This window comes from Spermophilus citellus (genome assembly GCF_964194105.1).
Source record: "Spermophilus citellus genome assembly, chromosome: 12".
NCBI lineage: Eukaryota > Metazoa > Chordata > Mammalia > Rodentia > Sciuridae > Spermophilus > Spermophilus citellus.
The window spans coordinates 37,208,986-37,224,661 of record NC_138198.1 but is presented as its reverse complement, the minus strand read 5'-3'; positions in this window follow the sequence as shown (position 1 = coordinate 37,224,661).

Below are 15,676 nucleotides of genomic sequence, written 5' to 3'. Positions count from 1 at the left end.
TAAACACAATGAAAAATTGATAAACTCAACCACTGCAATGAATCCTGCTAAAGTTTTTATGTACATCTCTTGTATGTTAAAATTTAATTTTGGGGTTATCCAGAAGTGTGGCCTTTTGGGATGTAAGTCACCAGGGTTTTATCCTCATGAAAGGATCAGTGCCTTACAAAAGGGTCAGAGGAGACAAGCTTTCACCCTTTTTGCCTTTCTTACTGGCTGCCATGTGGAAGCATAGCATTCTTCCTCTCAGGAGGATGCAGCCACAAGGTGTGCATGCAGAAGCAGAGAACAGCCCTCTCTAGACACATCCTGGCAGTGCCTTGAAGTTAGACTTTCCATCCTCCAAAACAATGAAAATTGAATTTCTATCATGATAAGTTATTCACTCCCAGGTATTTTGTTACAGCAATACTAAGGGACTCGGAAAAAAAAATTCTCAAATGCATTATTTTACTGAGTGAAAGAAAACAATATGAAAAGGCTACACCCAGTATGATTCCATTTCTATAACTTTTTTCTTTTTTTTGGTTTTTTTTTTTTGAAAAACAAAATACTGATAAGTGTTTACCAGAAGTTTGGGGAAGATCCTTTTAAAAGGATTCTCACAAGATATAGGTTTTTGTTTTGTTTTGTTTTGTTTTTTATTGTTTTTAGAGAGAGAGACAAATTTTTTAATATTTTTTTTTTATTTTTTAGTTTTCGGTGGAGACACATCTTTATTTTTATGTCGTACTGAGGATCGAACCCAGCACCTTGCACATGCCAGGCAAGCACGTTTCTGCTTGCGCCACATCTCCAGCCCAAGATATAGTTTTTTTTTTAATATTTATTTTTTAGGTGTAGATGGACACAACACAATGCCTTTATTTTTTTTTTTATGTGGTGTTGAGGATCAAACTCAGGTCCCGCCCATGCTAGGAGAGTGCTCTACTGCTGAGCCACAAACCCAGCCCCAAGATATAGTTTTGAGTGATGGAAAAATTCTATTCTAATTGTACTGGATGTTGCATATATATGCAAATATGGTAAAACTTATACCACCCATATTTGCCAAAAAAATGAAAGAAAAAGTTAATTTTGGGGTATGTTACTATGAAAAAAAATAAAATTTAATAATGACCCTTTATTATTAAGGCTGTTGTGTTACATAAAATCTAACTCTGGTAAGGAAAAATTGTGACAAAGGTATTTAGTTTATCCTACTAGGAAACTATTACATAGTTGAAATATGTGACTCCCAATATCATTTGACATATTTAGATACAGATCAATATTGAGATTCCTGAAGAAGTCTTGAAAGGATAACAGCACATATGATTTTTGATGATTTTGAGCATTTTAAAGACCCAGAAGACCTTTGACAAATATTTGCTATTTAATGCCCAAAGAGATATCAGTTGTGAGCTTAGTGTATCCTTGGAGGTAATGAACAAACCTTATATATTATCCTGGGCAGTAATGAATGGAGCTGAAATCTTGTGTTAGATAATGCCAATGAATGCCATGGAGATAATTTATTATTTAATTAACTTCGTTTATTCACACTTTACCTAAAGCCATCTTATTGGGTAGAAATTTTTTACATCTTCAGAAGGACTCTAATGTTGAGGATTTAAAGTTTTTATGGGAAAAGCAGAATTTTGGTCAGGTTGACCTTTTGGCTTCCTCAAACCATATTTCATATTTATTTTACATAATAAATACTGACCTTTTTGTTAGTGTACAATCAAGCTCATCTAGACGCATCTTATTAAAAGGATCAGAATTTAACACAGCAGGATTTCACTTCCAAATTACATGCTGCCTGATTGCTAATTGGTCCCAAATATTAGTCAGCAACTTTTTAAAATTGAAAACTCTATGCCAACTTTAAAAATAAAATGCAGTCAACATTTTTAAAGCCCTTATTTTAGAACATTTTATTTAAAATGTTCTGACTATATGCCAATTGAAAGCAATAAAAAGTGCCTATTGTTTTTAAGAAACATTATTTCATTACTATTATAATATTAACATGTATTCATTAGTTTATATAAAATATTTCAAACAGAAAACTACAGAGAAAAAAGAACTTCATGCAAACAACCAAAATACACACATGATGGTATATGCATATATCCATTTAGAGAGGATACTAGAAGGATACTAGTAGATACTAGTAGAGGATACTACAAGCACTCTTCACAAAAGACGAAAACCCAGTTTAATCCAAGACTTGGTTCAAGTGATTTTACCAGACACACGAGCTTCCTTCTTGTATCAGATAGGCCCCTCCTAAAATCTAAAAATGCCAACAATAAAAATACGTAAGATAGAATTCAACAATATGAGTAATGACCCAGAGAATGTCAAAACAGTTCTTTCAACCATTAAAAAGGTGATAAATGGAATTGGGGTAGTGGCTCAGTGGTAGAGCACTTGCCTAGCATGCATGAGGCACTGGGTTAGATCCCCTGCACCACATATAAATAAACAAATAAAATAAAGGTATTGTGTCCATCTACAACTAATATATATATATATATATATATATATATATATATAATATATATTAATATATATATTAAAAAGATGATTAAGAAATTCTACATACAAAATTACATTTTAAAATACTATAGCTTAGAAGAATTAAACTTAAAAAAGCCATGATATCAAAAGTCAGCTGAAATGTAATAAATTGAATAGTCCTATAACTATTAGAGCAATTTAATTTTTAATTAAAAGCTCTAAAAATAGAAAATCTCCATGTCAAGATAATTTCAAATGATAATTTTACTAGACATTTTAGGAAAGAAATTAGCACTAATTTTACACAACCTTTTCTAAACAAAGAAGAAAGATTACTTTGCAACTCATTTTATGAGGCCAGCATTAAAGGCCAAAATTAAAACCAGCTTCTCTTATTAACTTAAAAACAAAACCCCTCCAAAATTTTAGCAAATTGAATATAATAACCTATAAAACATTAATATACTATAAATACATTGGATCATTTATTCCAAGAATGCAAGGCTATATTCAATAATGTACTTCACCATTACAACAAGGCACAGTAAGTCAGGTATGGTGGCACATGCCTATAATCCTGGTGACTCTGGAGGTTGAGACAATGGGATTGCAAATTAGGAACCAGCCTCATCAATTTAGCAAGTCCCTGTCCCCTGTCTCAAAATAAAAACTTTTTAGAAAAGGAGGATGTAGTTCAAAAGTAGAGTGCTCTTGGGTTCAGATCCCAGTACCAAAAATAAACAAACTAATAAAAGGTGTTGTTGATACCCACCCCCCACCACACACTTTCCCACACTTCTTTTCCCACACAGGGCCAAATAAAAGAAGTCTCATTGTCACACTAACTGAAGCAGCAAAGATATTTCATCAAATTCTACACTTATTTAAAAACTTATACTGGAATAAAGAAAAACAATATTGAAAGACACCAGTGCATTTCTTTATGATTAGGAACAGTTATAGATATCTTTCCTCACCAACCTTTTTTGAACAGTATTAACAATTCTAAACATAACAACAGGATATAATCAATAAAATGTATAGAAATTTAAAAGGGAGAATAAAAATCTCTCTCAGTATAAAATATGATTGTCTATATAGGAAACCCAAGATAGCTACAAAAATAAAAATCACTTAGGCTCAAGTAAGTGAGCAAAATAAGGTCACAGGACATGTGATGTACTATTTGTAGATACCATTAACAAACAAGTATAAACAGAAATCAAAATCACAATGCAATTTACAGGTTTAATTCTGTATGATAAAAATTTTTAAATGGTGATAAAAGAATTCAAATATCTATATATTTAGATACCACATTCATGAAATGGAAGACTCAACATAATGAAGATGTCACTTTTTCCTAAATCAATCTATTAATTACTTACAAAAAAATCATGTTTGTTGTAGACATAGGTAAGTTTAATATATATATATATATATATATATATATATATATATATATATTGGAAGGAAAGACCAATGTGAGCAAAAATAATTGTAATTCTAAAAAATTTTCATCATTGTGACCAAAATACTTGACATGAACAACTTACAGGAGAAAAGATTTACTTTGGCTCCCAACGTCAGAGGTTTCAGTCCAGGATGAGCTGATTTCATTGCTTTGGGCCTGAGGTGAGGACAAACATGGTTGAAGGACCTAGCAGATGAAAGCTGCTCAGCATGCAGCAACAAAGAAGTGTGGGAAAGTGGGTGATGGGGGTGGGTATCAACAACAAGGTACGGTTCACAGGGGCATGCCCCTGTGTACCCATTTCCTTCAACTAGATCCCACCACCCACCTTCCACAACTTCCACCACTTCTCAGTATTTCGTTCAGCTATCAATGCATAAACACAGTGATGAGTTCAAACTCTCATGATCCAATCACTTCCCAAAAGCCCCACCTCTGAACAGTTTTGAGTTGTAGAACATATCTTTAACACATGAGCCCTTGGGAAACATTTCAGATCCAAAATATGATAGGTGCTAAGCAAAACTGGAACTTAGATTAAAATGTGAAAACTAGGGCTGGGGTTGTGACTCAGAGGTAGAGTACTCGCCTAGCACAGGCGAGGTCCTGGGTTCGATCCTCAGCACCACATAAAAACAAATAAATAAAACAAAGGTATTGTGTGAAACGTAAAACTATAAAATTTCTAGGGAAAGTACAAAGTGAAAATAATTTGGACCTAAGGCTTACCAAGATCTGTGCTATAGCTTGGATCTTATGTTAGTCAGCTTTTCATCACTATAACCAAAATACCTAACAAGAACAAGTTGGAGGAGGAAAGTTTATTTGGGGCTCCTTCAGTCCATGGACAGCTGTTGCTCTGGGACCAAGGAGAAGCAGACTATCATGGCAAAGGGCCCAGCAGGGGAAAGATGCTCAGGTCACTCTGCTGGGAAGTAGAGTGAATCAGAAGCCAGAGACAAGATGTGATCATCAAGGGCATGTCCTGGGTGTCCTACTTCCTCCAGCCACACTCACCTTTATAGTCATCACCCAGGAATCCCTTCAAAGTATTAATTCATCAAATGGATTAATAAGCTGATGAGGTTTCAGGTCTCATAATAGCCTAAAAGCCCCACCTCTGAACATTGCTGCCTTTGGGATCATGCTTTCAAAACATGAGCTTCTGGTGGGACATTTCTAGATTCAAACCATAACAGCTATAAAATGTCCCCCAACAGTCTCTGTGTTAAAGTTTTTGTCCTTGGGCCATGTGGCATTATTGGGAGTGGTAGAACCTTTAAGAGGTAGAGCCTAGGGTTGGGATATAACTCAATGGTAGAGTGGTCCCCCAGAGAGTGCAAGGTCCTGGGTTCAATACATAGTAACACACATACACACAAGAAAAAAAGAAAAAGGGAAAGAAAAGAAAAAAAGAGAGAGAAAAGAAAAAACAAAAGGTGGGGCCTAGTGAAAGATCATGGGTCATTGGGGTTTTGACCTTGCCCTTGCAGGGGATCATGGGTCACCGATCTCTTCCTCTTTCTGTTTCTTATCTGCCCTGGGGTAAGCAGTGCTGCATGCTTCTGTCATGTTATGCTGCCTTGTCCTTGGCCTTGAAGCAATGGAGCTAACCAACCATGGACTGAAACCTCCCAAACTGTGAGTCATAATAAATCTTTTCTCTTTTAATATTACTTATCTTAGATGTTTTGTAAGAGTGAGAAGGTAGATTAACATAATCCATTAGTAAAAAAAATTGCTAAATTAGAACTTATCTACATTAAAAACTTGCTCTGAGAGAATAATGAAAGATAAGCTGCATGTTAGAGGAAATATTTCCGAATGACATATCTGACAAAAATGTTATATTTAAATCATATAGATTACTCTTAAAAGTCCACACTCAAACAAAGAAAAAGACAAAACCATCCAAACAGAAATAGGCAAATGACTTGCACAGATAGTTTACTGAAGAATATATGGCAAATGAGTTTTTTTTGAAAATTCAATATTTTTAGCAATTATAGAAATACAAATAATAATCACAATATTAGTCAAAACCTATCAAAATGACTAAAATAAAAAAAGTAATAATGTAATAAACAATAAACAGAATCACACACACACTTTCTGTTTATGGGAAGAAAAAGGAAAAAGAAGAAAAGAAAGCATCAAATAATAGCTTCACTCATAAATTACAAAAAGAAGAAAACGAATTAGTTTGCATAAAGAAATTATATTAGCTATATTCTGCTTGATCCAATACAAATGCTGTGCATTGCTATTTTACATTTTTATTCATATATTTCATGCATAATTTATTACATTTCCCTCTTTATGACATCTTTGCATGCTGTCTCAAATATTATCATTTTTAAACTGCATTTTCTGTCTTGAGTAGATAGAAATGCAATTTATATTGTATGAAACTTGTAACCTGCAATTAAAAAACATATTCTTAGGGTAGTTTTCATTTGCATTTCTCTGATTGCTAGAGATGGTGAGCATTTTTTCATGTACTTGTTCATTGATTGTATGTCCTCCTCTGAGAAGTGTCTGTTCAGGTCCTTGGCCCATTTGTTGATTGGGTTATTTGTTATCTTATTGTTTAATTTTTTGAGTTCTTTGTATATTCTGGATATTAGGGCTCTATCTGAGGTGTGAGGGGTAAAAATTTGTTCCCAGGATGTAGGCTCTCTATTTACCTCTCTTATTGTTTCTCTTGCTGAGAAGAAACTTTTTAGTTTAAGTAAGTCCCATTTGTTTATTCTTGTTATTAACTCTTTGGCTATGGGCGTCCTATTAAGGAATTTGGAGCCCGACCCCACAATATGTAGATCGTAGCCAACTTTTTCTTCTATCAGACGCAGTGTCTCTGATTTGAAATCTAGCTCCTTGATCCATTTTGAGTTAACTTTTGTGCATGGCGAGAGAAAGGGATTCAGTTTCATTTTGTTGCATATGGATTTCCAATTTTCCCAGCACCATTTGTTGAAGATGCTATCCTTCCTCCATTGCATGTTTTTAGCCCCTTTATCAAATATAAGATAGTTGTAACTTTGTGGATTAGTCTCTGTGTCCTCTATTCTGTACCATTGGTCCACCTGCCTGTTTTGGTACCAGTACCATGCTGTTTTTGTTACTATTGCTTTGTAGTACAGTTTGAACTCTGGTATCGCTATACCTCCAGATTCACACTTCCTGCTTAGAATTGCTTTTGCTGTTCTGGGTCTTTTGTTTTTCCATATGAATTTCATGATTGCTTTATCTATTTCTACAAGAAATGCCTTTGGGATTTTGATTGGCATCGCATTAAACCTGTAGAGAACTTTGGGTAATATCGCCATTTTGATGATGTTAGTTCTGCCTATCCATGAACAGGGTACATTTTTCCATCTTCTGAGATCTTCTTATATCTCTCTCTTTAGGGTTCTGTAGTTTTCATTGTATAAATCTTTCACCTCTTTTGTTAGGTTGATTCCCAAGTATCTTATTTTCTTTGAGGATATTGTGAATGGAGTGGTTTTCCTTATTTCCATTTCAGAGGTTTTGTTGCTGATATACAGGAATGCCTTTGACTTACGCATGCTGATTTTATAACCTGCCACTTTGCTGAATTCATTTGTTAACTCTAGCAGCTTCTTTGTAGACCCTTTTGGGTCTGTTAAATATATTATCATGTCATCCGCAAATAGCGATAATTTCATTTCTTCTTTTCCTATTTTTATGCCTTTAATTTCTTTTGTCTGTCTAATTGCTCTGGCTAGTACTTCAAGAACTAAATTGAATAGAAGTGGTGATAGAGGGCATCCCTGTCTTGTTCCAGATTTTAGAGGGAATGCCTTCAGTTTTTCTCCATTTAGGATGATGCTAGCCTGAGGTTTAGCATATATAGCTTTTACAATGTTGAGGTAAGTTCCTGTTATCCCTAGTTTTACTAGTGTTTTGAACATAAAGGGATGCTGTACTTTGTCGAATGCTTTTTCTGCATCTATCGAGATGATCATATGGTTCTTGTCTTTAAGTCTATTGATGTGGTGAATAGCATTTATTGATTTCCGTATATTGAACCAGCCTTGCATCCCAGGGATGAATCCTACTTGATCATGGTGCACAAGTTTTTTGATATGCTTTTGTATTCGATTCGCCAGAATTTTATTGAGGATTTTTGCATCCAAGTTCATTAGAGATATTGGTATGTAGTTTTATTTCTTTGAAGTGTCTTTGTCTGGTTTTGGGATCAGAGTGATGTTGGCCTCATAGAATGAATTTGGAAGAGCTCCTTCTTTTTCTATTTCTTGAAATAGCTTGAAAAGTATTGGTATTAATTCTTCTTTGAAGGTTTTGTAGAACTCCGCTGTATACCCATCCGGTCCAGGGCTTTTCTTGGTTGGTAGTCTTTTGATGGCTTCTTCTATTTCTTCCTTGGCAGCCATTATGAAGTCAAACAACAATAAGTGTTGGCGAGGATGTGGGGAAAAGGGTATACTTGTACTCTGCTGGTGGGACTGCAAATTGGTGAGGCCGATTTGGAAAGCAGTATGGAGATTCCTGGGAAAGCTGGGAATGGATCCACCATTTGACCCAGCTATCGCCCTTCTCAGACTATTCCCTGAGTACCTTAAAAGAGCATACTATAGGGATACTGCCACATCAATGATTATAGCGGCACAATTCACAATAGCTAGACTGTGGAACCAACCTAGATGCCCTTCAATAGATGAATGGATAAAAAAAAATGTGGCATCTATACACAATGGAGTATTATGCAGCACTAAGAAATGACAAAATCATAGAATTTGCAGGGAAATTGATGGCATTAGAGCAGATTATGCTAAGTGAAGCTAGCCAATCCCTAAAAAACAAATGCCAAATGTCTTCTTTGATATAAAGAGAGCAACTAAGAACAGAACAGGAAGGAAGAGCACGAGGGAAAGACTAACAGTAAACAAAGACGAATGGGGGGAAAGAAAGGGAGAGAGAAGGGAAAGCATATGCAAATGGTAGGAGACTTTCAATGATACACAAAATTATAAGAGGTTGTGAGAGGCAAGGGGGAGGGAAAAAATAAGGGAAGAGAATCGAACAACAGCAGATGAGGTAGAGAGGGAAGATTGGAGGGGAGGGGAGGGGGGATAGTAGGGGATAGGAATGGTAGCAGATTACAACAGTCACTAATATGCCATTATGTAAAAATGTGAGTGTGTAACTGATGTGATTCTGCAATTTGTATTTGGGGTAAAAATGGGAGTTCAAAACCCAATTGAGTCAAATTTATGAAAGATGATATAGCATGAGCTCTGTAATGTTTTTAACAGTCAATAAAAAAAACATATTCTTTCATTTAAAAAAAAGTAGTAATAATGCCAAATGCTGGTGAGGACTTTAAGCAAGCACACATTCCTTTCCTTCCAATAACTGCTTCAAGTGAACTTTCATGTAGGTAACTTGGACTCAAATAGGTAAAAAGGTCTTTTTAAATTTTTTTTTCCCATAATTTTATTGGTAAATTATATTTGTACATAATAGTGAGCTTTGTTGTTACATTTTTGTACATTCACACAATGTAACAATATAATTTGGTCTATCTCATTCAGTGTTCTTTGGATCTTCTAAGTATAGGATCATATCATCTGCAGTGATAATTATACTTACTCCTTTCTTTTTTTAAATCTCTTTTATTTTCTTCTCTTGCCTAATTGCTTTGGCTAGAATTTCTATATTAAACAGGAATGGTGAGAGTGGACATTTTTGTCTTATCCAAGATTTTAAAGGTAGTGCTTTTAATTTTTCTCTATTTACTAGGAGGTTTGTTTTTTGTTGTTGTTTTTTATATACAGCTTTTATAACATTGAAGTAGGTTACTTCCAGCCCTAGATTCTTCAGTGTTTTTATCATGAATGGGTGCTAAATTTTGTCAAAGATCTTCTTCGAATCTATGGAGATGATTGATTTTTGTCTTTAATTATATGATGAATTACAGTTACTGATTTGTGTATATTAAACCAACTTTCCATCTCTAGAATAAAACCAACTTGGTTGCAGTGTGTGATCACCTTAATATGTTGTTGAACACTATTTGGTAATATTTTATTAAGGATTTTGTATCTATGTGATTAGGGGTATTTGTATATAGTTTTCTTTCCTTGATGTGCTCTGATCTGGTTTTGGTATGAATGTGATACTGACTTCACAGAATTAATTTGGAAGTGTTACATCCCTTTTTATTTCATGGAATAATTTGAGGAGTATTGGCATTAGTTCTTTTTTTTTAAAGTTTGGTAGAATTCAGCTGATAATCATCTGGTCCTGGGCTTTTCTTTGTTAGAAGGCTTTTTATTACCGCTCCTATCTCATTGCTAGTTTTTAGTCTATTTAAGTTTTCTACATCCTCTTGATTAAGTTTTGGCATATCATATTCTTCTGAATGTTCAACACTGGCCACTTTGTCTTCCAGCTCTGAGGTTCTGTCTTCAGCATGGTTTGCTCTATTAGACTTTCACTTGAATTTTGATTACTGTGTCTTTCATTTTCAAGATTTGTTTGGTTATTCCTCAATATTTCTATTTCCTTATTGAATTTTTTATTCATATCCTGTACTGACTTCCTGAATTTAGTTGTTTCTCTGGAATTCATTTATCATTTTTATAATAATTCTTTTAAATGTTTTATCTCCTGTTTCATTCACTTCAATATCTTTGGGGTTAGTTTCTAGTGAATTATAAAATTATGAGCTGTTGTATTACCTTGCTTTTTCATATTTCTTGTGTTTATGTGTTGAGTTTTATGCAACTGTTGGGAAGTATTTCTCTTCTGCTTTAATGTCTGGTCCTTTGTAGGGCACAGTCTTCACTTCTCAAAATATCCTAGAGTTATCTAGATTGAGACCCCCCCCCCCTGCCACATGTGTGGTATCCACAGCTTTTGTGTTAATTCTCAGTTTTTGCTTAGTAGTGGTTGTCCATAGTTGGTATCTGGTGGCCTGATTCTCTTAGTGCCTGGTTATTAGTTTGTGTTTTTGTCTCTTCCATTCTTTGTATTAAAGTATAGCTGAAGGCTGAGTACCATTAATTTGTGTGTGGAGTTAGATGTGCTGTCTTTTGATTGAGTTAGTTCAACAGAAGAGTCTCTATTCTGTGAACTTGTAGTCTTTCTGTAGGTTCCCCAGCACCTCAGAGAATATGGTAAAACAAACTGAAGCAAACAGTATATAGCATTACAATAAACACCAGTTTCTACTATGACATCTACAACATTAATTACTAAAATAAACAGGAATGATAAGGTCAACAATTGTCAACTATGAAAAGAATAATCATGAACTATATCTGACTTTAAAGCAAACAGGAAGTGTCATCTGTGTCATTCAATGAAGTAATAATTTTGTCAGCACTAATTGCAGGGGCAGGGATTATATAAACTAAATACAATTAATTAAGAGAAAAGAAAATGTGCTAAGAAGACAGAAAAGAGTTTCACAATTCCAAAAAGTGGCTGGAAAGAATGCAGAAGAGATGGAGCAGGTGATGGTTAAAAGGAAGAGAAAAAATAGGAGAAACAAAATGAAGGGAGAGGGAAAGAGAGAACAATAAAATGTGTCTGTTAGCAAGAGAAGAGAGAAAAAAAGAAACAAATAAATGAAAACAATACAAAACAAATACAAAATTTACTAACCTTCAAAAGACAAAGCAAAGAATAACAACTACATTTTAAAAATAACTACATTTAAAAAACAAACAAATATGAATATGTATATATATCCCTGAACGAGACAATCATCAATCACATCAAAAAATCACACACAAATACACATTCAAAACATTTTTTTAAAAATGAAATGAAAAAGGTTCTTGAGGAAAAAAGATGGAATCATCTCCTCTGATGTGTTCAAGAGAGTCAATGAGAATAGATGGTCATTGTCTATGCCCAGCTGTCTTTCTTTGGTTTTCTTCTTGAACTATGCACTGAGGGCTGGGATTGTTAATCTCCTTCTCTTTTTGTGATGCACTCTGAGCTGCCATTTAGAGTGACCTAAGACTGAAGTTATTTTAAATAATTCTCAGCTTCCCTTCTCACCAGTATGAGGTGGGATGCAGTGGAATGATCTTTAGGTTAGAGTTTCGTCAGCACAGACCAGATCAGTGCCCTCTCAGGGTCAGGATGCTGCAGATTTCTGAGTGGGGTTCTGGTGGGTGGGGCTTAGGACTAACCAGGCCTCCATGGTTTTGTTGGATGGTACTTACTCTGGAGTGGTTAGAGCAACACACCCTTGTAGCCTGGCAGTTGCTCATCTCTGTCAGGGGTCAGGATCATTGGAGCCTTCCTAAAATTCATCTCCTGGGGGAGGGAAGCCAGTCCTCCACAGGCTGTGCTGCCTGGGAACACAGTCTTCCCAGACTTAGTTCCTGAGAGTATCCACTCTCACCTTTTCCAATTCCCAACCTGCTTCAGCTGATCACCAGAGCCACCAGACACAAAGGAGAAGCAGACTGGCTTCCCCTTCACTTTTCTGACTTGAATCCTCCTGGGTACAATTTTCTCTGTGCCTGTTTCATTCCTGTTCTGCTGAGTACACCCTAGGCCACATGGCAAGTGCTTGCCGGGGCAGTGTGGCAGGGTTCACTATGATTGACTGGCTCCATAACAGGAGCTGCAGCATGGGTGACTCAAGATACCTCTGCCTCCCGTCTCCGTGTCCCATTGGGAAACACAGAGCACTTTTCAAGCATCAGTTAAAGTGCACCCTCTGTATCAGCTAATTTCAGGCCTCTTTCTGGTCTTGGGTTTTTCCAGTACCAAATCTATATTACTCTCTGTGTCCTTCCTCCCTTTGTGGTGAACTAGCTCCACTACAGCTGCTACTGCCATAAGGGGCTCAGCTCCACCAAACTATTTTGTCTTTATTTAATGTGCTCAATTTTCTGAGTCTCTAAGTCACTCTGTTCAATATTGACTCTTCCTGAAATCCCCTCTTTCACACACCTCACTGAGGAGAAGTACTTCTACTGCTGGTCTTGAGCCAGGGAGCAACTAGGAATGCAGCCTTCCTTTCAACCACCATCTTGATTTTCCCCAGTTATATAGTCTTAGGCTTCAAAATTACCTAGGGTTGATGGGTCAAAGTGCATAGGACTTCCCTGTACTTTCATTAGCTAAGTCCTGTGAATCTACAATTATTTCAAAACAAATATCTAAAAAGCCAACAGAGCCAAAAATATTTTCCTTTCTTAAGTGTCAATGTCAAGGGCTTTAATCAAAGCTTGATTCAACACTGGGGTAGACCTCAAGTTATTCCATCTTTCTAAAACTTGGTTCCATCATTTCTAAAATAAAAATGATTATATTTATTTCAAAAGGTTGACACCAAGTTTAAATGGAATAATATATGTGAAACATTTACAAAATACCTGGGACAACAAGTGCTACAGATGCTGAATCACAGACAAGTTGCCATCACTTATATGATGTGTTGATTTGTCTCTGAGGTCCCTTGCTCTCCAACTTAAAGCAGAATTTGGATTTTTTTTTTTCCTGCAAAGGGCCAGATAATAAATGTTTCAGACTTTGTGGTTCATGCAATCTCAGCAGCAGCTCCTCAACTCTGTTGTGGTAGCTCAAAACCAATCATAGACAATATGTAAATGAGAAAGCATGACCATTTTTTCAATCAATCTTTATTTACAGATATTTAGCTTTCTGGGCATATACTGATGTTATAATGGGAGAAGGCTGGAGAGTATAAAGTGAAAGCAGTTCTGTATCATCCAAACTGAAAGCAAAAGGCAGAGAGTAGCAAAAGTGGAAGCTGCAAAATAGGCAGAGGCCAGATCATCGGTAATCTTATGTGTTACTTTAAGTTTACAATATTTCCTACAATTAGTGTTGGCAGTCATTAAAGGCCTTTAAATTTGCTAGCCTCCAATTTAAAGATATATATTAGTGCTGCAGTCTGGCTGGGCACAAACCACGAGCCACTGAAGCAGGAACAAACTTTATTTTTGAACTCCACCAAAACACTTCACACACGCTCTCGGGAATGCCACATGGCTCCTCCAGGAGCCAGCCACCGGAAATATCCTCCGGAAATCCCTCCTCCTGCACTTCCCCAACCAATGGGAACTCTCTGGGAATCCCCGCAAATCCCCAGGAGAACTCCAAAGTAGCCTGGGAACTGCAAAGTAGAGGCCAAGGCGGATAGTAATGCCTCGCCTGTCAATCAATACTACTGGCAAAATGCCAGGGGCCATTCTGACTCAGCTGTGGCTCTCAGCATATAAGAGGGTCTTCAAAGCAGAAATGTGTCCTCTCTGAGCTCTGCTTCTAGTGTGAACACTTTCAACAAAAACAACAAAACAATAACAAAAAGTAAATAAACATAAACACTTTCTCTAGCAAGAACTCTCTATATTTTCCTGGGACCATGGAAATGTAACTTGTTGTTTAACAGAATTATTTCTATTTACAAAAAGCCAATATGGTATGTATTAATTAAAACTTTTAATGTCTATTTAAATTTGATTTAATTTATATAGTATTTAGAGGAAAGAAACATTTTTTTAAAAATATAATAACAAGAATAAGAGCCAGGTAACTGGAGCATTTTAGGAAGGCTTAGGAGATTTGAATATAAATAAAGTCACTAAAGTTAGAAATAATAAGTCCAGCCAGATTCTTTTTTGTTTCCTGTTGGTGAATGTTTTTCCAGTCTCTGTGTTTCCAGTTCATGAGGAGGAGGTCCAGAGGCCCTAGAGGGTGTTGACTATTGGAAGCTCTTCACATGTTCAGTCTTTAGACCTTTGTACAGGTAAAGAGCCCTTCCAGCCTATGCTGGTTATTAGTGCTTGGGATACTTTGTTGTTCGGAATTTGATGTAGACATTTTTTGATTAAACATGTACATCAGAGGGCACCTACTGCTGTATATCATCTCAGTTATGAGGAAACAGGGTTCTTCACCTTCAGCTCAAGAGGAGTATATACAGACTATCTCCCTACTTGGGCTGCTGCACTGAAGGGCAAGACTTTCTGGACAAGGCAGACAGACATTCACAATGAAAGCTGACTTTACTCTTTCTTTGCTTCAAGTGAATGTTATTGTTCCGTATACTTCTTACATGTGCCAGGCTTTTTTTGATAACCGCAACGTCTGTAAACCATGACAGACTTAGTGATGCTATTGGCTAACCTCTCAGGCAGCAGAATTCCTCCCCCGGAGGTGAATACTGGCTTCTCTTGCATATCATGGGCACTATGTAAATTTTCATGTTTCATTGTATCAAGAAGCATATGATGTCTAGCTGCCTCTCAAGTAGTAATGCTAAATTTAATGACTTGCTAAAGGTGACAAGTGACATGCCTTTTCATTGGACAGCTACAGATGATATGTCAGCATTATAGTGCTCTTTACTAGATTTCTAATCTAATATTATCATTTTCATTGGTCACTTTGCCTTACTTAATTATTTACTGTTTATTATAATAGCTATTTTCTAATTATATCATTCCTTCTCGATGTCTTGCTTGAACTGTTAGGTAAATAAAATGATCCCTGTTCTTTATTTGTGTATCACTCTGGATCCATGGGTTGAATAAATAATGCTAATGTGGAGCTTCATATTGTGCCTTTTGGCTGCCCCTGTAACTATTCTTTGAGAAAGTTTCTTTAACCTTAATTCACACAAGTTCTTTGCTCAACACAAAAGTCTGTCTTCTC